The sequence below is a fragment of the Musca domestica genome, unplaced genomic scaffold (assembly GCF_030504385.1).
Source record: "Musca domestica strain aabys unplaced genomic scaffold, Musca_domestica.polishedcontigs.V.1.1 42, whole genome shotgun sequence".
Classification (NCBI taxonomy): Eukaryota; Metazoa; Arthropoda; class Insecta; order Diptera; family Muscidae; genus Musca; species Musca domestica.
In genome coordinates, this window is record NW_026712329.1 from 2,817,088 (window position 1) to 2,839,156 (window position 22,069).

The following is a 22,069-nucleotide window of genomic DNA, read 5'->3' on the forward strand; positions in this document are numbered from 1 at the left end:
ATTTCAGCTGGTGAAAATCGGTATTTATTTTCATAAAAATTTGTAAAAACAAACACACATGCCTATGATTGATGGGCGCACAATTCTGATGGCAAAGATTAGAATCTTTAGAATACTTAATTTGGAGGATGGGTTGTTGGGTTAGTTTTGAAACAAAAATGTTTAGCATTTGGTGGAAGTTCCCAAGAATTGTTTTCTAAAAGTTGTTTGGTATAAGAAATTGAAAACATGAAAATAATATTTTACCGATACATGACACCCTCATTCCGTTTTCACCATTTTGTATACTCTCCCACTATAGTTTGGAGTGTATATTAAGTTTGTCATTGCGTTTGTAACTAGTCGTAATATAAATTTTAGACCTCACAGAGAACATATATTTTTGATCAGCATAAAATTCTATGTCGATTTAGCAATGTCCGTCTGTGGAAACCATTTTAACTTTCAAACGCAATAAAGAAGGTTAATCAAATGTTACTCAGATGTATTTTATGTCTGCAGGACTTTTGTTATTTAAAATGGGCCAAGTAGGTCAACGTTTAGGTATAGCGCCCATATAACTTACCGCCAGATTTAATTTAAATTTAAACACGAAGTCGCTGTAATTTTGCAGTTTGTGTTCCCAGCATGTAGGCAACATCCTTGCATAGAACTGTCTATATAGATCCAAATTTTTCTATATCTCCCATATAACTGTACCTCCAGATAATCGGAATTTGGATGATTTGAGTCACGCTTTCATTGCTTCAAACTTGGTATATGGCGTTCGTAATGCATAGCACTTACTATGACAGAAAATTGCTGTATTATATAACTGTATCTTCCAATATTCGTTTTCGTATAGCCCCCATATAATTGTACCTCCAGATATTCGGTATTTTAATGATTTGTGTCACATATAAATGGAAGAAAATAGTCAATATAGTCCCAATCTGACGTTGACGTTGTAATATTTATATCAGACTTAGGTCAGATACGAAATTGGCAATATTGGCCGACTCCTTCGGAACGAACATCAACTGATGGTATACGTCTGATGCCGAACTTAACTACTTTTTTACTTGTTCAAATCTATTTTCTATATACAGGTTGAGATGAAAAAACTGCAACCAATTTCAGACTGCTGTCATTTCTAAGCCACTCGTCCGACAGCTGTTAAAATTATTTCAGTAATAGCTCATACAATCGCTCCTTACCGTGATACTGGTAGCGTAGGCCGACGTCAAGGAAGTGGACAGAAGAAAACAGCAACAACAGCACAAATTGTTCGAAAAGTAAAGAAGCGACTTGTTCGAAACCCCCGTCGCAGTGACCGAAAAATGGCTCGTGAGCTGAACATATCGCAATATTCCATTCGGCAATTATTGAAAAATGAGCTCGAGGTAAAGCCATTGAAATTCCAAGAAGTGCAAGAACTTACACCGCAACAGAAAGAAAATAGACCCAAAAGTGCTAAAGAGTTGCTTCGCTTGGCCGAAAGTGGCGAACTGCCGAATTTGTTTTTTTTTTTTTTTTTTTATGAGAAAACATTCGTTGTCCAGCAGTTTGTAAACAAACAAAATGATCGTCAGCTGAAAATGTGCACCTTCGGTTGGCCACCAGAACTCAAGCGCCGGCCATGGTGATGGTGTGGGCCGCCATAATAGCCGATGGTCACTCGGTCGCTATTAATCGTCCGTGGCATTAGAATAAATGCCGAATATTATCGCGAAAGTATTCTAGAGGGTGCATTAAAGCCTTGGGCACGCAAACATTTTGGCCGCAGGCCTTGGACATTCCAACAGGACTCAGCACCATCGCACTTAGCACGCTTCATTTCCCACGCATAATGGCCACCAAAATCTCCGGATACCAATCCGTTGGACTATTGTGTCTGGAATATTTTGGAAAGCAAAGTTGGTACTAAAAATACGAAAGTGTCGATCACTTCAAGCAAGCGCTTCGCCGGGAATGGGCCAAAATACCGTAGAGCAACATTCGGGCAGCGTGTGACGGTTTTATTGCCCGTTTGAAGGCCATAATTCGTGCCAAAGGTGACCAATTCGAACAAATCTAAACTTATTCTAAAATTTGGTGCTATTTCCTAAAAGTTTTGCATTCATTCAATAAAATTTAAAAATATGTAAAAATTATGGCGTTTGACTTTGTTGCAGTTTTTTTATCTCATCCTGTACAACATTTCGTAATTCATAAGCCCATATATTTCCATTTCCTACATTTTTTTTAACCTCAATGTATAATGTGTTTCACTGCAATAATTTTTGGATTTAGAGATAATTGAATTTTATCTTAACTTTCCCCTAAAACCTTTCCACTACTAATGCAGATAACTTCCCCAGAAACACCATAGTACTTGTACCCGAACAATTTGCTCATAGAAACAAAAACTTTTCCTTGAATGCCGATTATTTGGAAATGATGCTGGTTTAGTGACGTACGTTGTCCCTACCAAGTGTAGCAAATGAGCATTCCTGGAATGAATAAAATGCTATTTACTTTATTTAGATTGACTACATTTATTTGATATTATACTAGGGATTTTTGTTTACAGTCAAACACAATAGTATGTGTAGACTAATGCCTATATGTAACCTTCGGTGTACCGTGTAAGTTCTTTACGTATTTCACCCGACGTATTTCTGCAAAAAGTATAGACACTGGCTGAACTCGGTATGCTTTGCAATGCCTACTGAAAATGACCACCTTTAATAACGTTTTATAACGTCTAGACATCGCACAGAGGGGTGAAGTCACAAAACAGGGAGATTAATTGAAAAATAAAATTCGTCTTTTGGAATAAAAGTTTTTAAACTATTATAGAACACTAAATTCTACTTCAGTACCGAGAATTTCGGAGTCATACGTTGTGTAGTTTTCTAATTACACAGTGGCAAAGTTGAGAAATATTTCACTTTTTTCGCAAGAAGAAGGAAAAAAATTGTCTTTGGGGTTTTGAAGTGCACTAATTTAGTTTTTTCTCATCAGAAGTGATAATTTTAAAATTGAAAAATCGAATACTGGAACATAACAATGGCTTAGAACAAAAAGGTTTTAAAAATAATGATGTTAAAATATTTTAAAAATTAAATCAAAATATTACCATATTTTTGCCATATCCAAAAAGTATATGCGTTTAAAAAAAAATATCGAGAAGGTCTTAAAATTTAAAATTTGTATTTTAGTATGGAATGTCATCTTTCAGAAAAAAATCTCAGTATACCTAAAATTTGGAAGTGCCGTTATATATGATCAGTACTCAATAGTGGATTTATCTTCACAAAATTTAGGGAGATATTTTGTCCACTCAATACTCAAAATGTCAAGATACTCATGATTGGGTTTGAAATTATTACAGAAAATCAGGAGGTACAGTAATATGAGGCCTATAGCAATTACTGGAACAATATTGAAACGTTTTAGCATGAAGAGATTATAAATACTCAGAATTTTAAATGTCAAGTTACACATGATTCAAAATACCGAAAATCAGTTAGTAACGCTATATGGAAGCCCTACCGAAACGTGGACCGATATGTCCTATTTTTAATGCCAAACCCATTAAAAGTTAATATGAATGTCTGAGCAAAATTTCAGAGCGATAGAATGCTTCCCTGAATTAATCTCCGTTTTTTTGGGTTCTCACCCCACTGTGCATCGGTTCGATATAACAGAATTTATATTAATAATGGGTCTGACATTCCAAATCTAAGTTTGATAATATTTTAAATTTACCCCTTTCCGATACTTTGAATACTCAATCAATATTTATGTGACACAAAAATCCACCACCATCAATAATTTATTTCATATTTAACAAGGTCTATTAAAAAAAATAAAATACCCAGCAACTTTGAATGAATGGTGACAATTTTTTCGCCCGCCTGTCATTATTCGCTTGTTATCCGTTTTGCAAATGGTATGGTAATAAAATTCCCTATTTGCGTTTTATGTTGATGATATGTACATTATCTGTGATTTGATTATAGGTATATATTTTCCGATGATTTTCCCACTGACACAATGTTCTGATATGTTCACACGTATACAGTCATAACCACACACACACACATATATGTCACATGTCTGTGACATAAGCCTTCTTACCGTTAACACTTTGTTTGTAAAATAACGAACGAGAAGTGTAGGAACGGGAAGAGGTAGGAACCGGAAGGAATGGATGTACGGATGTAACTAAAGTTAACAAATGGCTAAAGTAAACAGTAAAACCATAAAAGACTTAAAGGCTTTTGTTTTGTTTTTGCGCTTTTTTTCTGTTCAGCCATCCGACCCACCCACCAACCAACAACCATACACATCTGTTGAATTCTGATGATAATTTGCGTAAATTCCTAGAGTTTGTCACACACGCGAACAACCGAAACCACTCAATGAATACCACTGTCGTGTGAGGAGTGACAATTGGCTACATGTTACTAGCTGAAGGCCATTCGGATGGTAAGCGGAACTTGTGGACAGCACGGATGTAAGAGGTTATTTGGTCAGAAATTAAGTCAACTGAAAATCTAACAATTTAACAACAATTTCAGTTTACTTTTAATAAATTCGAATATCTTCATGTTTAATATTATTAAAATAAAAGAAAAATAATTTTAAATTTAGGTAGCCAAAAAAATCGGAATAAAGCAAAAACAATTAAAAACAAGTAAGCAAAGGCTACAGTCCAAATCTATTTTGAAAGATTCAGCTTTTGAAATTATGTCACGGAGCACTGCCCAGATATTACCTTGTTGTGGTCCATCTTACAGCTAAATAAAATCCAATGGTCATCCAAAATGCTAGAATTCTTCCCTGTCCTTAATTTGATTCTCAGGCGTTTCGATTGGCTTCAATTGTGTGATCAGGATTTTTTTTCTGTTTTTTGTTCATTTGAACCCTTAAATATTTGGCGATCATCTCCAAAAGAAAGAATCCCTCTGTATCTCCAAAATTTAGACTCATCTACATGATTTACTTGTCTAAGATATTTGCTATATCCCTCAACGAAATTAGAATAAACAAATAAAAAAGCTGTAAGTTCGGCCGGGCCGAACTTTTAATATCCTCCACCAAATTTGGCAATTTTCAAAAAAATAAAATCCGTTAAAAATTCTGTTAAAATCTTAAAAATACCGAATGCCTATACAACGACGACCTGCATAGGCAAAATTTGTTATAAGTTATTACAATATTTAAATGCGAAACTTGAAGAAAAATCTGTTTATAATGTAGCTAAAATCATCAAAATATCGAATACAGGGGGTACCGTTATATGGGGGCTATACGAAGACGTGGACCTGCACAGACAATTTTCTGGCATGGGCTGAAGTATCCACTACGAACTTCACATGCGAATTTTGAAATTTTTTGTCTTTGGACGTAGTATCCATTACGAACTTCAAATACCAAATTTGAAACAATTCCGGTAAATAATGTCGATAAAATCATCAAAATACCGAATATCGGGGGGTACTGTTATATGGGGGCTATTCGACAATTTTCAGTCATAGGCTGTAGTATTCATTGCGAAATTCAAATACCAAATTTGAAATAGTTCCGGTAAATAATGTCGATAAAATCGTCAAAATACCGAATATCGGGGGGTACCGTTATATGGGGGCTATACGAAGACGTGGACCTACATGGATCATTTTCTGTCTTAGCCCGTAGCATCCCATACGAACTTTAAATACCAATTTTGAAACAATTCCGGTAAATAATGTCCCTAGAATAATCAAAATACCAAATATCGGGGGGTACCGTTATATGGGGGCTATACGAAGACGTGGACCTACATGGCCCATTTTTTGTATTATGCTGCAGTATCTATTACGAACTTCATATACCAAATTTGCAACGATTCCATTAGATAATGTTGCTAAAATCATCAAAATACCGAATATCGCGAGGTACCGTTATATGGGGGCTATACGAAGACGTGGACCTACATGGCCCATTTACGAACTTAACCTGCCTACTGGCAAAATATACATGTCTGCAAAATTTTAGCCTTCTATCTCAATTTGTTCAAAAGATAGCGTGATTACAACATACAGACATGACTAAATCTTCTTAGAATTTTACACTGATCAGGAATATATATACTTTGTTGGGTCTGATATGAGTATTTCGAGGAGTTACAAACGGAATGACAAAATTAATATACCCTCCATAGTATGGTGGAGGATATAAAAAATACAGAAGTTCGCCTTTTGTGTATTTCGGATATCGCCTATAATTACAGGGTGATATAAAAAAACTGCAACAAAGTCAAACGCCACATGTCAGAAATAGCATCAAATTTTACAATAAGTATAGATTTATTCGAATTGGTCACCATTGGTACGAATAACGGCCAACGAAACCGTCACACGCTGCCCGAATGTTGCTCTGATGTATTTTGGCCCATTGAGGTGATCGACACTTTGGTGTTTGCTTGCTTTCCAAAATACTCCAGACACAATTGTCCAACGGATTGGTATCCGGAGATTTTCGTGGCCATTGTGCGCTGGAAATGAAGAGAGGAACCTCATTTCGTAACCATTTGTGGGTGGCGCATGTTTAGTGCGATGGTGCTGAGTCCTGTTGGAATGTCCAAGGTCCAGAATAGCCCTCCAGAATATTTTTGCGATAATATTCGGCAATAATTCTGATGCCACGGTCGATTAATACGAGCGGAGGGCGAACATCGGCTGTTATGGCGGCCCACACCATCACCATGGCTGGCGCTTGAGTTCTTGTGGCCATTTTCAGCTAACCTCTTTGGCAAGTAAACACGATCATTTTGTTTTTTTTTTTTTTTTCAAACTGCTGGATAACGACTGTTTTCTCATCGGAGAGAACCAAATTCGGCAGTTCACCACTTTCGGCCAAGAGAACCAACTCTTTATATCTTTCGAGTCTATTTTCTTTCTGTTGCGGTGTAAGTTCTTGCACTTTTTGGAATTTCAATGGCTTTACCTCGTGCTCATATTTGCCGAATGGAATATTGCGATATGTTCAGCTCTCGAGCCATTTTTCAGCTACTGTGACGCAGTTTGCGATCACGTCGCTTCTTTAATTTTCTAACCATTTCTGCTGATGACAATATAATGAGCTGTCACTGGAATAATTATAACAGCTGTCGGACGAGTGGCTTAGAAATGACAGCAGTCTTGGTTGCAGTTTTTTATCTCACCCTGCATAGGAATTATACGAAAATCCAGACCGATCTATACCAATTTTCTTCGAGTAATTGGTACCTTTTACGCACCTAAAATGCTAAATTTTAAAGAAATCCATCGAAACATGGGGCGAAAATCATTAGAAATACCGAATTTCGGGAGGTATCGGGTATGGGGCTATGTAGAAAAATGGACCTATATAAAAATTTTCCACCTAAGCAATAACTACTCTTATTAAACCAGCAAATTGCAGACGATTCCATGGAAAAAATAGGTCAAACCACAAATATAGCGGATATTTTGTGTTACCGTTACAATATCCAGGAAAGTTGTAGCCCATCAACGAACTTGATGTGCCTGTAAAAATAGGAAAGCTCTGTGAAATATCAGGTCGCTGTATCGTGAATACACAAGATGGAAAAACGGACATGTTTAAATCAACGCTCCATGGTATGGCTAAGAGTGGAAAAAGTGTTTACCGACATGGAGACATAATGTAACGGTCATGTTACGTAGGGATCATACTTGAATAGTTTGAATTATATATATCACTCCATAATAACTCAGGAACAAGTTCCTTGTTCCATTGGTCACTCGATAGTACTTATGTCATAAAGATACATGTGAAAATGTGTATGTCGGTCGGTCGGTGGTGATGGTATGCAGGAAGTACAGCCTTTATCATTAGAAACCTTCAAATGACAGACAATTACTTACGCTTATTTTCTGTTTGTTATTCTTTCTTTTTTTCATTGTTTGTTCGTAAACAAAAGCCATCCAGACCGAACCATTAACGCAGAAACGCCACCACATTGAGAATTTTAGCCATAAATATGAAAACAAAAAAAGAAATCATAGCCATATATTTAATGCCGTTTAATGTTAAAGAAAAGCCTGCCTCTCTGCGCCAACCAGTTGGCCTTAAAGGAAAGCACAGACGAAATAATGGAAAAATACAATGTCAAGAAGAAAAACATTAAATGCGGAAAAAAATGGAAAAAGAGGATGAATGGAAGGAAACTGGGTCCTAAAGATGGCGTGGAAACAAATGTAGCCATTTCTCAGTTTTTTTTATTCTTATTTTATTTTATTCTTCCCCATGGGTAGGCTTTAAATGGATCATTTGATGTGAACCAAATATATAATACAATAGGCCATAAATATGTTCTCTTTATGAGTACATCAAATCATTTTGCCAGTAGGCGGTCCTTAATAGCTTATTATGTGCTGCAATGACGTTAACAATTTACGTTGAAATGCTGTAACAATTTGCATATCATTGTGGGGGTAGACCGGTCAATAGCAGCGCTACTATATGTGTGGGCCACAAGGTAGCACAGGCCGAACAAAACTTTTCCATGTTACAAATGGAGTGATACATTTAATATACTATCCATCCATCTCATGGTGGACAGGATAAAAAAATTAAAAATAATATATTTTTCAAAAAGGACAATACGTTGTTACTGCAAAAAAGCTACTAACCCATTTAAATAACTTATCTCTATAATTTAAATATTTCAAAATATTTCCATTTTTATCCCATCCAACTCATTTACAATTTTCATCTAAGCGTAGTAAAATTTGAAAATCTTGTTAAAAATTTACAAATGTATAGAAATTTATTGCAATGCTAATACGACCAACCAACTTGGAAACATTTATCATCGTTAAATAGATCTTTCCAATTTGTCACGCTCTCTCTCCCTCGCCATCCCAGCGGTAATCTCCTGTCACGAATGACATGGGGGTTTTAGCAAATGTTGTCCTTGGCCATGATAGAAGAAATCCAATAAAATATCAGCAATGTGCATAGAATGTCCGCAACTATGTGGTTTGTATGTTTTTGCTAATAGCCAACCAACCATCAACCCATCAAATCCGATTAAATGTGCTCCAACGGACACATATACACAGACGCAAAAAAAAAACGATATCAAATATTTTCTTCGGCATTAATTAAGTAAATCGGAGAAAGCAAAATCCCGAAGAACAAAGTTTATTCCAATCGATATTAAAATGGCATGAATTGATTGTATCCCAGCAAAAATTGGAAAGCCATTCTTCGTACTACAAGGAATTGTGATGGTGGTCATTCCTACATTACTAGATGGCCAAAAATAATGACAAAAACATATCTTCTGCTTTCCAGTAAGCTATTGCATAGTACCTATTACCTATGAGGAAAACATATAATTTATTGTTCTTATTGTTCGAATCGGCGGGTCCGTTAAAAAATACAAGTTTGAAAGTATCAGTCGGTTCGACAACAGATAGTTGTGATGTTCAAAATTTGGATTAATTGAAAACAATTGCTAGTTATATATAAGTTGAGCGGAATCCGCGATTTAGTTTGAAATTTGAGCATCACAAGTAAACAAACCCCAGCTGAGGGTATATTAGTGTAGTCAATCATCAGTCGGTACTTTCCAACTTGTATTTATACCCTACACCACATAGTGGTAAAAGTATTATGTCTTTGTGCATTTGTTTGTAACATGGAGAAGGAAGCGAGATAGACCCAAAGTTACTTCTGAGGATCTTCATACAATCACTTTCTGAGTCTATTTATGCATGTCAGTCCGTCCGTCCATTCGACCGTCCATGTACTCTTGGGAACACAATTCAGGTCACATTTATTATCCGATTGAGATGAAATTTTGCAAACAATATTTGTTTGGCTCAAAGACGAACGCTATTGAAATTGGTAATAATCGGATCAGATTTAGATACAGGTCCAATATATTTTCAACCGATGTCGGGTTAATTGTGAACCAAAGGGCTAAAATAAGTCCAAATGACCTTTACTTTGGTACATTCCACCGAATACAGTTTAGAAGCCAGTAAAACAAATTTGGAGAAAATCGGTTCAGATCTAGCTATAGCTCCCATATATATGTTTTATCTGATTTGGTGTTTTAAGTCCCTCACATGCTTAATATGTACTCCAGAAGAATGATATAAGGTGCCGGACATCAGATACTGCTCAAAAATACCTCTGTCAAATTGTATCGAGATCGGTTCAGATTAGGATATATCTCCCATTCATATATTTATCCGATATCAGGTTAATTGTGCACCAAATGAACTGAATTTTTGACAATTACGACTAAATTCTGTAAACCAGTACTTCAAATTTGGTGTAAATCGGTTTAGATATAGCTATAGCTCCCAAATATATGTTTTATCCGATTAGGGGTTTAAAGCTCTCACAAGCGTAATATGCATTCCACAACAATGATCTTTAGTACTAGATATCAGATACAGTTCTGAAATTAGTGTATCAAATTTTGTCAAGATCGGTTCAGATTTGAGTATAGATCCCACATATATATTCAACCGATTTCGGGTTAATTGTGCACTAAATGGCCAATATCTGTCAAAAAGTCCTGAAAATTGGAACATCCGACCGAATTCAGTCTAGAAGCAAGTATATCAAATTTGGAGAAAATCGGCTCAGTTATAGCTATAGCTCCCATACAGGGTGAGATAAGAAAAACTGCAACAAAATCAAACGCCAAATTTTTTACATTTTTTTTAAATTTTATTGAATGAAAGCAAAAAATGTCGAATAGCATCAAATTGTAGAATAAGTTTAGATTTATTCGAATTGCAATACCAAATTGGCACGAATTATGGCCTTCAAACGGCCAATGAAACCGTCACACGCTGCCCAAATGTTGGTCGGCGGTATTTTGGCCCATTCCCGTCGAAGCGCTTGCTTGAGGTGATCGACACTTTGGTATTTTTTAGTGCCAACCTTGTTTTCCAAAATACTCCAGACACAATAGTCCAACGGATTGTTATCCGGAGATTTTGGTGGTCATTGTGCGCTGTAAATGAAGCGAGAAACCTCATTTTGTAACCATTCTTGGGTGGCGTGTGCTGAGTCCTGTTGGAATGTCCAAGCTCTGCGGCCAAAATGCTTACGTGCCCAAGGCTTTAATACACCCTCCAGAATATTTTCGCGATAATATTCGACATTTATTCTGATGCCACGTTCGGTTAATACGAGTGGAGAGCTGTCACTGGAATAATTTTAGCAGCTGTCGGACGAGTCGGCTTAGAAATGACAGCAGTCTGAAGTTGGTTGTAGCTTTTCATCTCACCCTATATATAGCACTGGACAATTTTCGGTGTTTTTAAGGCTCTAGCTATATTTTCCAGGCAAGGTTTCTTTAATTTGTTATACCCTCAGCCATTTGGCTTCAGAGGGTATATACAATTTGATACGGTCAAAACGTGCCTAGTCGAAATAAAGGTTTTAGGTCTCTTTGGACCAAATCCGTTTCAGAACATTTGGAGTCGATCTAGCGATGTCCGTCCGTCTGTCTGGTGAGCACAATAACTTTCGAAGGAAGTATCCGATTTGGTCCAAACTTGGTACATCGTAATATTTTTGTCAAACTTTGATCGAGTTCGGAGATGGGTAATATCTTTCCAAACAAAGCATACCCATCTCTTCATTTTCAATAATTTACCTTATCCAATTTCACAGCATAGAAAACAGGTTCTCATGTCTGATTTGTGAATATACAATGGAATTAAAAATATAAATTTTGACAATAGGATGTTGTCAAATAAATAATTGCTACAAAATGTTAAACATATGATTGCTTGATATAACGTTCTTAATTCTACCACGCTAATTTCACTCCTCTTCCACTTCCTTGCATACAGATATTTGAATGAAATTTTCATTCGCGATTTTTTTCATTTTTTAATGAATCTCTATTAAATTAGAATTGCAAATCCACATTTTTCGGTTTATGTGGTACTTCCAAGCTACACTCCTTCCTACCTACCTACCTACCTATTTTTCTACTTCAGTTTCCATTCGAAACATGATTATTACATTAACGAACGGTTTTTTGTAGGATTCTTAAACGCATTTTTCACTTTTGAAATGTTTCCCATGAAAACCCATTTCCGCCAATGAATTTCCGTTGGCCAAACATTCCCGTTAACATCATTTCGCAGAGAAGCTGCTGTGCAAATTCAATTTGCACCCTCATTTGTGTGGCGAAACCACAAAGTAAGAGAAGAGAGAGAGAGGAGTTTTTGGCACTCATTAAAGTGGATTTAACAAGGAAACACAAAGGTTAACTAGTCGTTTATGTTTTAAATGTTCTACCAAGATGTTTCATAAAGCCGACCAAAAATATCCAAATGCTAATTCTTAGGCCAAAGTCATTTGTATCAAATTTCCTTTTTTTCCAATAACAGTATTCAAGTAATTTATTATTAAAATAATTTAAGTTTATCCGAAAAAAAAAACAGGCAGCACCGGTGTGATACCCAGTCACAAACAGCTATGAAAGGAGGTCTGTGGTCATAATCGGGACAGCCAATATTAAGGCTGGATTCAAAGGAAGGAAGGAAGGAAGATCAAATAGTAAATCCGCGGGCCAGACATTTCTTCCTGACACAGTGTCAATTCCAATAACCCTGCTTGAAACGGTATAGCTTCAGACCAAATAACGTACTCAAAGCATTAGGGAAGCAATTTGAGTATTTTATACTTTTTGAGGTAAAACTTTTTTGAATATAGTTAATTTTCAAACAAAAAAATTGTAAATTTATATGGGACTAGAAATAACAAATTTAGCAAAGATCTTCAAACATAACACCTCATTCCATCCCTGCAGCGAGCATCTTTAGTAAAATTGTAGTGTTTTAGTGCAAAAGTATACCCAAACCAATGTAATTGCCTATGAACTTTTAACATAGTCTTGTCATAGGAAAAGTAACAATAGACCATGACTATACTGACTAAGTAGTTCTTTTGGGAATATATGGCGACATTTGAACCAAATAAACACTAGAAGACGATGAGTTATTTTGAGATCATATGGAGACATTTGAACCAAATAGTCAATTGAAGAGTTATAGGAAAATGCTTGTAATAGAATAAGTATTCAACAACTTAAAAAGCAGTAAGTTCGGCCGGGCCGAACTTTGAATACCCTCCACCATTTGGAACTAATTTGGAAATTTTCAAAAAAAAAAAAAAATCCTTAAAAAATTCTGTTAAAATTTTGAAAATACCGAATATAGCCGTTATATTGGGGTCTGTACGACGAGTACCTACATGGGCCTTGATTGTCATAAGCCATTACCACATTCAAATTCGCAACTTGAAATAAACGCTGAATAATGTAGCTAAAATCGTACGTAATTTGAAACAATTCCGGTATATACTTACGCTAAAATCATCAAAATACCGAATTTTGCGAGGTACCGTTATATGGACAGACAAATTTCTGTCATATGCTGTAGTATCCATTACGAATCTCAAATACCAAATTTGATACAATTCCGGCGAATAATGTCGCTAAACTTATCAAAATACCGAATATAGGGAGGTACTGTTATATGGGGGCTATACAAAGACGTGGACCTGCACAGACAATTTTCTATCTTAAGCTGTAGTATCTATTTTGAACTTCAAATACAAAATTTGAAACAATTCCGGTGAATAATGTCGCTAAAATCATCAAAATACCGAATATCGGGAGGTACCGTTATGTGGGGGCTATATGAAAACGTGGACCTAAATGTCCCATTTAAAAATGGTATTTGTGGGCCAGAATGGGTCCTAGTTCGCGTGGCAAAACATTGTATGTATAGGTCCCTGTTTTGGTATAGCCCCCATATAACGGTACCTCCCGATATTCGGTAATTTGATGATTTTTGCCAAATTTTTTCACGGATTTGTCTGAAAATTGGTATTTGTAGGTCATAATGGGTGTTAGCTCCTTTGGCGAAGCACTGCATGTATAGGTCCACGATTTGGTATAGCCCCCATATAACGGTACCTCCCGATATTCGGCATTTTAATGGTTTTTGCAACATTTCTTCTAATGTTTCCTTTACCCTATGGTGGAGGGTATTAAAAGTTTGGCCCGGCCGAACTTAATGTTAATAATGGGACAATTTCTCTTAGTTATTGTTAAAAACTAACCAATCAACAATGTCTATATATTGTTCATTTTATTCTTTAAAAATTATCTTTAATAATAAACTTAGACAACATTCGTGTTAAAAAAATATTAAAATAAATTGTAAAATATAATTAAAAATGCAATCTAATTTTCTCCGGAACAATCTCTTCATATTATTTTGCTCAGCCTTGTCCTACACTTCTAATAAAAATTGGTCGTTTTTGTTTTGGTCAAAAAAATCTATGCACCAACTGTTGACTTAAATGAAAGAGAAACATTTTCGGTCCGAAGAGAAACAGCAGCACTTTGTTAGCTCTACTCTGTGGGACCAAGCAGCACTTTGTTAGCTTCCCTCTGTGGGACCCATTCACATGTTCTCTACTCAAATTGCTTTTATCTCTGCTCTCTACCTTTAGCTCTCTTTATTTGGGGTTTAATTTACAATTTGCTGTGGATTGTTGCAACTTCGTCATAGATTTCGTTTTGTTTGTTTGGTTTTTGTTGTTGTTTCTGTAATTTGGTGTGAAAATATAATAAACAGAGCGTAAAGCAAAACATAAACGAAACAACAAAATAATAAAGTCAAGTTAATAAAAGCATGCAATCCATCCCGTGGATACTTCACTAACATCCGTTGGTGCACAGATAGAGAAATTACATTTTTCTCTTAAATACAAACTAAAATATGAAACTTGGGTTTGTTTTTCTCATTATTTAAATGATTAATGAAAATAAATTAATTAAACGTAGTAAAAAAACTACAAATTTATTACAAAACAAGTAAGCAAAGGCTATAGTCGTGCGGGGCCGACCATGTGATACCCTACAACACTACAATATGTTGGAAGCCCTCTTATGTCCACATCTATTTTGGAAGATTTCGCTTTTGAAATTGTGTCACGGAGCACTGTCCAGATATTAACCTTACCATTTTGACCAGGAACATTTGTCCAATATTTACGCACTTCGTCGTGCTGTTAGTTGTTGTGGTCCCTTTTACAGCTAAATATAGTCCAATGGTCATCCAAAATGCTAGATTTCTTCCCTGTCCTTAACTCTTTTCTCATGCAAAATTCCGTGTCGATTGATATCAATTTAAATTTATTTGAACCTCTAATTATTTTGCCATCATCCATCATCCAAAAGCAAGAGGCCCCTCCGTATCTCCAAACTTAGACTCATCTATATGATTTGCTTGTCTACGATATTTGGCTATATTCGCCAACGAAATCAGCATACGTTTGCCTTTTGTGTATTTCGGATATCGCCTGTAAGTAATGTTGGGATTTTTTTCACACAAAAGTAGTGGTCCATTCTACCCGCTGTCCTAAAATCTAACTTCATGCGAGATTTCGTGTCCTTTGGTTTCTATTTGTGACCTTTATAACGGCTGCAAAATCAGGAACATTTTTAGTTGTTGATCCATTTCAACCCCAAAATATATTGCGGTCATCTTTGAAAACAATAGGCCTAGCCTTTCTAAGCCTAACCCTACCCTTGTGAGCATCGGACGATAATTGCAATCTGTATTTAATAACCCCAACCTGTGTTTTAAGGTGAAAAAAAAAATATTACAAAATGTACACTTCAATATTATAAGTCAAATTGAAAAAATCGCATGCGATAAAAGATATGAAAAAATAAAAATATTGCACCAAAATAGTACAAAATCTATAATAATATCAATATGGACTTCTTTCTATGCGATATTTTAGATTTTATTCTTTTATGTCAAGAGGGCATTCTGAATTGACAAAATTTTTCAAAATCGGTCCAGCCATTCTTGAGATATAACTATTCTAGCAAACATCCCCTTCCTTTGTATATACACATTATATATATTTCGTTATACATATCCAATATATTTATTATCGGCATCTATGTAAGGGTCAGAATTGACCTTTTCGTCTATTTGTAATTTCGACGGGGTTAAATATATTCGCGGTTTAATGGAAAACTTGACTTTTATTTAACACAAATGTTATGGTCTATTTCACCCACTAACCATCAAAATTGGAAGACTTCTGCCCAGCTCAAAGCTCTAGCCCCATGCTAACTTCCGCGTCGATTGGTCCGTAATTGTGACCTGTAGAGCAACTGCAAAATCAGGATAATTTTCAGTTTTTGGTCCATTTCAATATAATGCGATCATCTCCAAAAGCAATAGGCTTCTATTCTGGTCATAGACAGAAAATGGGCCATGTAGGTCCACGTCTTCGTATAGACCCTCCCGACATTCGTAATTTCACGATTTTGGCGGCATTATTTACCGGAATGGTTTCAAATTTGGTGTTTGAAGTTCGTAATGAAAACTACAGCCTATGACAGAAAATTGTCTATGCAGGTCCACGTCTTTACATAGCACCCATATAAAGGTACCTCCCGATATTCGGTATTTTGATAATTTTTTCGACATTATTCACTTGATTTTTTTTTTTCAAATTTGGTATTTGAAGTTCGTAATAGATACTACAGCCTGTGCCAGAAAATTGTCTTGCAGGTCCAAGTTTTATAACCCCATTGGTACCTCCCGATATTCGGTATTTTGATGATTTTAGCGACATTATTTACCGGAATTTATGGATGCTACAGCCTATGACAGGAGATTGTCTGTGTAGGTCCACGTCTTCGTATATCCCCCATATTACGGTACCTCCCCATACTCGCTCTTTTGATGATTTTAGCCTCATTATTTACCGGAATTATTTCAAGTTTGGTATTTGATGTTCGTAATGGATACTACGGTCTAAGACGAATTGTTTCAAATTTGGTATTTGAAATTCGTAATGGATACTACAGCCTATGACAGAAAATTGTCTATGCAGATCCACGTCTTCTCATAGCCCCCATATAACGGTACCTCCCGATATTTTGATGATTTGACATTATCCACCGGAATTGTTCCAAATTTGGTATTTGAAGTTCGTAAAGGACATTACATCCTGTAACAGACAATTTTCCGCGGAGGTTCACGTATTCGTATAGCCCACTTTTAACGGTACCTCCCGATATTCGGTATTTTGATTATTTTAGCGACATTTTTTACCGGAATTGTTTCAAATTTGGTATTTGATGTTCGTAATGGATGCTACAGCCTATTACGGGAGATTGTCTGTGCAGGTCCACGTCTTCGTATAGCCCCCATACAACGGTACCTGCCGATATTCGGTATATTGATGAATTTAGTTACATTATTACCGATATTTTTTTATATTTCGCATTTGAATATTGTAATGACTTATGACAAAAGTTACCTATGCAAGTTCATGTCTTCGTATAGACCCTAATATAACAGCTACATTCGTATTTTTAAGATTTTAACAGAACTTTTAACGGATTTCATTTTTGGTGGAGGGTATTCAAAGTTCGGTCCGGCCGAACTTACAGCTTTTTTACTTGTTTTTCACGATTTCTTTATTATTTTTACTGATCAAACCATCACAACTTTTGTCAAAAAATAAAATAACAAATCGGTGTCTAAGGAAAAATTAACGCGGAGAAAACAAAACAATCTTGTTGGAGAAGGACGTGGTTCATGACTGTATACAAAAGACAATACTGTAACTAGTCCAGAATTATTTGCAGGGACGCACACAAAAGCAATGTAAACTGCCAGAATGTACAAAACATTACGTCTGCGTTGCTTTCTGTTGCCTTCTTTCTCTTACGTTCCTTATTGGAAATTCAATAAACGAAAAATACTCGAATATTTTTATATGTTTGTAATTTATTTATAATTTAAAATATATTTAATTAATTAATTTTCTTTTATCAGTAAAAAGTGAAGAAATAATATTGTTTAAACATTTAAGAGAAAATCAACCGTTCTCTCTCCACGTGAGTAAATTTTCCGATTAAAGAACAATTTCTGGAAACAGTGTTGCCGTCTTGGTAATTTCCGACCAAATTTGGTCGAAAATATTTAATATTAACAATATTTAAATACCTTTTGTCTAACAACAGTTCTTTATATTTATACTTAGCGTAAATCTTTCTTTTCTTAGATAATAGTGCTAAAGCATAATTTAATATGTTTTTGTAGTTCAGATAAATATATGGGTTATTAAATTCCCTATATTATGATGCTGGCGTTATCAGCTTGCTAAGTTCACTCTTGCAGTTTTTACAAGAGGTCAATACGCCTCAAGCCTGCGTAACAGGTACCGCTAAGTTCAACGCAGACTTTATCTGGGTCCACGAATGGTTTGTAATATCACATTTGCCGATGTATCTAATGAGACATTCCTCGATCGTCCAACCTAGCACAGTAGTTGGGAGATATGGAATTCCATTGGATGTTAGATGCAATATTAGACATTCTAGAGAAAATCAAACCGATTCTATTTCTACATTAAAACGATTTGTTAGATTAAATTGGATTAAATACATCTGGCAACTTCGACACAATATTTGTTTATTACTGGGTCCCAGCCCTCCGTTGCCTCTGAAGTTTTCTGCATGCTCTACGCTACTCCCCGGTAGCGGCAGCAATAATAATGTTTGGTTTCGATGTGTTGTTGTTATTGTTTGTGGTCGAGTGTGTTCTGGCTGGTTGTGGATACCTTTATTTGTTGTTATTCTCCATTCTCATTTTCTCCCATTTTCTTGTCACATACCACCAACATAGCTATTGTCGTGAAACGCGCTTATGGTGTTTTGGGGGGAGTGGAACTTTCATAGAGCCGGGGCACACACAAACTACGTGCTAATGGTGCTGAGAGACAAACAGGCAAAATAAGCAAACAGTGGAGACAATAGTTGTTGCTGTTGTTCGATATGTTTGTCTGACTGTCTATCTATCCGCTTGCTGCGCTCTCCACTGGATGGATAATGGTAAAACGAGTTTTTAAGCTTAGATTTTGTTTTGTGCAAGTGTTTCGTTTCATTTCATTCCGTTTATTTGTTGTTATTTTTGTTTGTTATGCTTTTTCCGTATTTTATTTTTTTCCGCCTCACATTTTTACTCTACCATACAAACTATGTGAGTGACGATGATAACCCAGTGAACTTTCCATGCGATAAGCATCGTCTTATGATTCATTCGCCTTTCACCAAAAATTCTAAAATGCGATTAGAGGCAGCATCGAATATCAATGCTGTGGGTAAACAAGAGCTGGGTGTCAAAACAAGGGTACAAATATTAGCTGATTTTAATGAAAAGCGAAAATCCCACATCCCATTAAAAAGTTTTAATGAGAATTATTTGCAAGAGTCACCTCACCCTCCAAGCACGACATGGAAGAAAGTCGTAAACAAAATACAAACATATGTACCTATTTAATTTTAATGAGGAAATTATGTTCATAAATATTTTGAATAACCCAGTTAACATGGGGGCACTCGAATTTTGGAATTTGGAAATCTGAAATTTGGAATGATGTTGCGAAAGGAGTGATGGAGCATTTGTAAACAACTACAAATTTTATACTATAAATATTAAATAAAAATTCGTAATAAAAGTGGATATATTGGACAACCTTTGGTACGGAAGAGATGAAATTTTGAATTCGCTATAAGAATCAATATTGTTTTGTGTGTTGATTTTTAAAATATATACTATAGCTAGTTCTAAATGCTACTAAATTTGGTATCAATAATATGGAATGAAATATGAATGGAAAAAGGAACTGGAATTATGAAATCTGTATTAGAGTCGCCGATTATGGACAGAGTCTATACGTGGTGATTATTTAAGAAATTTTTATTCAACACCTAATTTAAATTTTTATTCAACAACTTTTCGCTGTGGGAGAGGTACCAGAAATAGTATTCAAAAAAATATTGGGATTTGGGGTAAAAGAGTGAGAAGACCTAAATATCAAATTTAAACAATACTTTGTACCAGAATGTATAAAACTTGGAAATAGTCAATCAATCAGTAATTGCTAATTTATTTGCGTCTTTTTTAATCATTTTACACTTATAAAGTATTTTATAACTATAATATTGAGAAATTAAATCATTTTCCTTATATTATGCTAAAAGAGGATAATGTTTTTTTCTGTTTGAACACTACGCTCCTTATTACCTCCAGGTCCTGCTGGCAGTCCAAGATATATTCTAAAATCTTGCGGTAGTGAAAACATTAATTACTAAAAATTATAATTACAACCTATTTAAAGGATATTTTCTATGCTACTGGAGATCCCCTGCATAAATCCCCTGAGTCTCGTCGATGATTATAGGTGTATCGCTAAATTAAGCGACATTCCCAAACTCTTCTTACTTGGTAGCGTGAAGGATATCACAACACTTAAATAGTATAATAATGTGTAATAATAATTTCACCTTTTCAACATAGTTTCATGAAAAATAGATCTACGAATACCAATCTATTAGTACTTGTTTCTCAAGTTCAGAAGTTATTGCTCCATAAACTAGATTTAATGGGTTTCCCAAAATCCCTGTTAAACTGGATATCCTCCTGGTGAGAGTCGTTTATGGTTAATTGATCTTTAATCACTTGAAGGAGGGCGGTTTATGTTAAGAGCATTATTTACCATCAAAATAATGCCTGGTCTGATTGATTCTAAATTTCATACAGATGAAAGGATAATGTTCCTTCTCGTAGAACTCGTAATTTCGAACCGCAAATTTAATAACATTCACTTGGTACTAAAAATTGAATACGTTGTGTTGGACAAACGAAATGACTTCGAATTCTTACATTTGGAATGAGAGTCACTAATGGAGTGCAAGATAGATGTACCAAAGGGTTTTTGGAAATTCGAATTCAAAAATGTTACTAAACTACTAACATGGTACCATTTGGTATTATGTGAACGCATAGAACTAAAAGCTTGAAATTCGTACGAAAATACTAAATATTACCAAAGTTGGAATTGGGTAAGGGATAGAGCTGGAATCCTCTGTGTGTGTATCTGGAATTGAAATATGGAGGTGGTTTCGGAAATATATACTATAATTGTTCCAAAATACTAAGTGGTCTATATTGCGTATTGAGTGAAAGGTTAGACCTGGAATCCTCAAATTCGAGGTCTTTGTTGGTATCTGGAATTGAGATATGGAGGTGCATCTGGAAAAATTCTAAATGGTACTAAGTTTGGAAGAGTTTGTTGTAGAGTAGATCGGAAGAAGCTGATTTATTGGGGTTTGTAATAAAAATGTGGTTTTGGAAGTATGTACTACTTGTGTACGAAAAGTACTAGCGTTTATTTGGTACTATATGGTATGGGGTGAACAGATAGTGTTTGAAATCTGGAATTTGGTATTGGGCTCGCTGTTCAGGTGTAGCATGGATATATGGAGGTAGTTTCGGAAATTTAAATTGTACGACAAGTACTGATTGGTACTATATTTGGTATTGGGCAAAGAGATAGAGATAACATTCGGAAATTTGATATTACTAATGGTATCTGTATTTGAAATTTTGGCGGTGGTTTGGAAATATGTCCAATAATTGTACAAAAGGTACTAAATTGTACTAAAATTAATGTCTTGGATTGAGATATGCAATGCTTTTACAAATGAGTACTAAATTTATACGAAAAGTACTAAATGTTACTAAATTTGGTATTAAGTATTGAAAGTAAAGATCTGAAATCCCGAAATTTTATATTGAGGTCTCTGTTGCTATATTGAGGTCTCTCAACACTAGGTTGAGATCTGGTGGTGGTCTTGCAAATACGTACTATAATTGTGCGAAAAGTACTAAATGGTACTAATTTCGGATCACTGTTGGTGTGTTGGATGGATAGATGTAGATTGTTTTAAATATGCGTACTGAATATTACTAAATTTGGTATTGGGTGAAGTGAAGCTGAAATTCATAAACTTTTTCCTATATCATCATCCGACATTTGGATGGGATTAAATAGAATTTCCCCTCTGTCTAAATAACCCCCACATTTTGATGAAAGCCATATTTTCCCCATATTGATTTTTTAATTAAAACTCTTCTTATATTTTGCTTGTTAGTAATTACCATTTTACTACATCTTATTA

The 22,069-nt window shown here is 35.3% G+C and overlaps 1 protein-coding gene across 3 annotated transcripts in view; it reads left to right on the forward strand.

Moving 5' to 3' along the window:
- LOC101900464 (serine/threonine-protein kinase D3) overlaps positions 1–22,069 on the forward strand; it is a 74,389-nt gene that overhangs the window by 4,493 nt on the left and 47,827 nt on the right. The window lies entirely within an intron of this gene.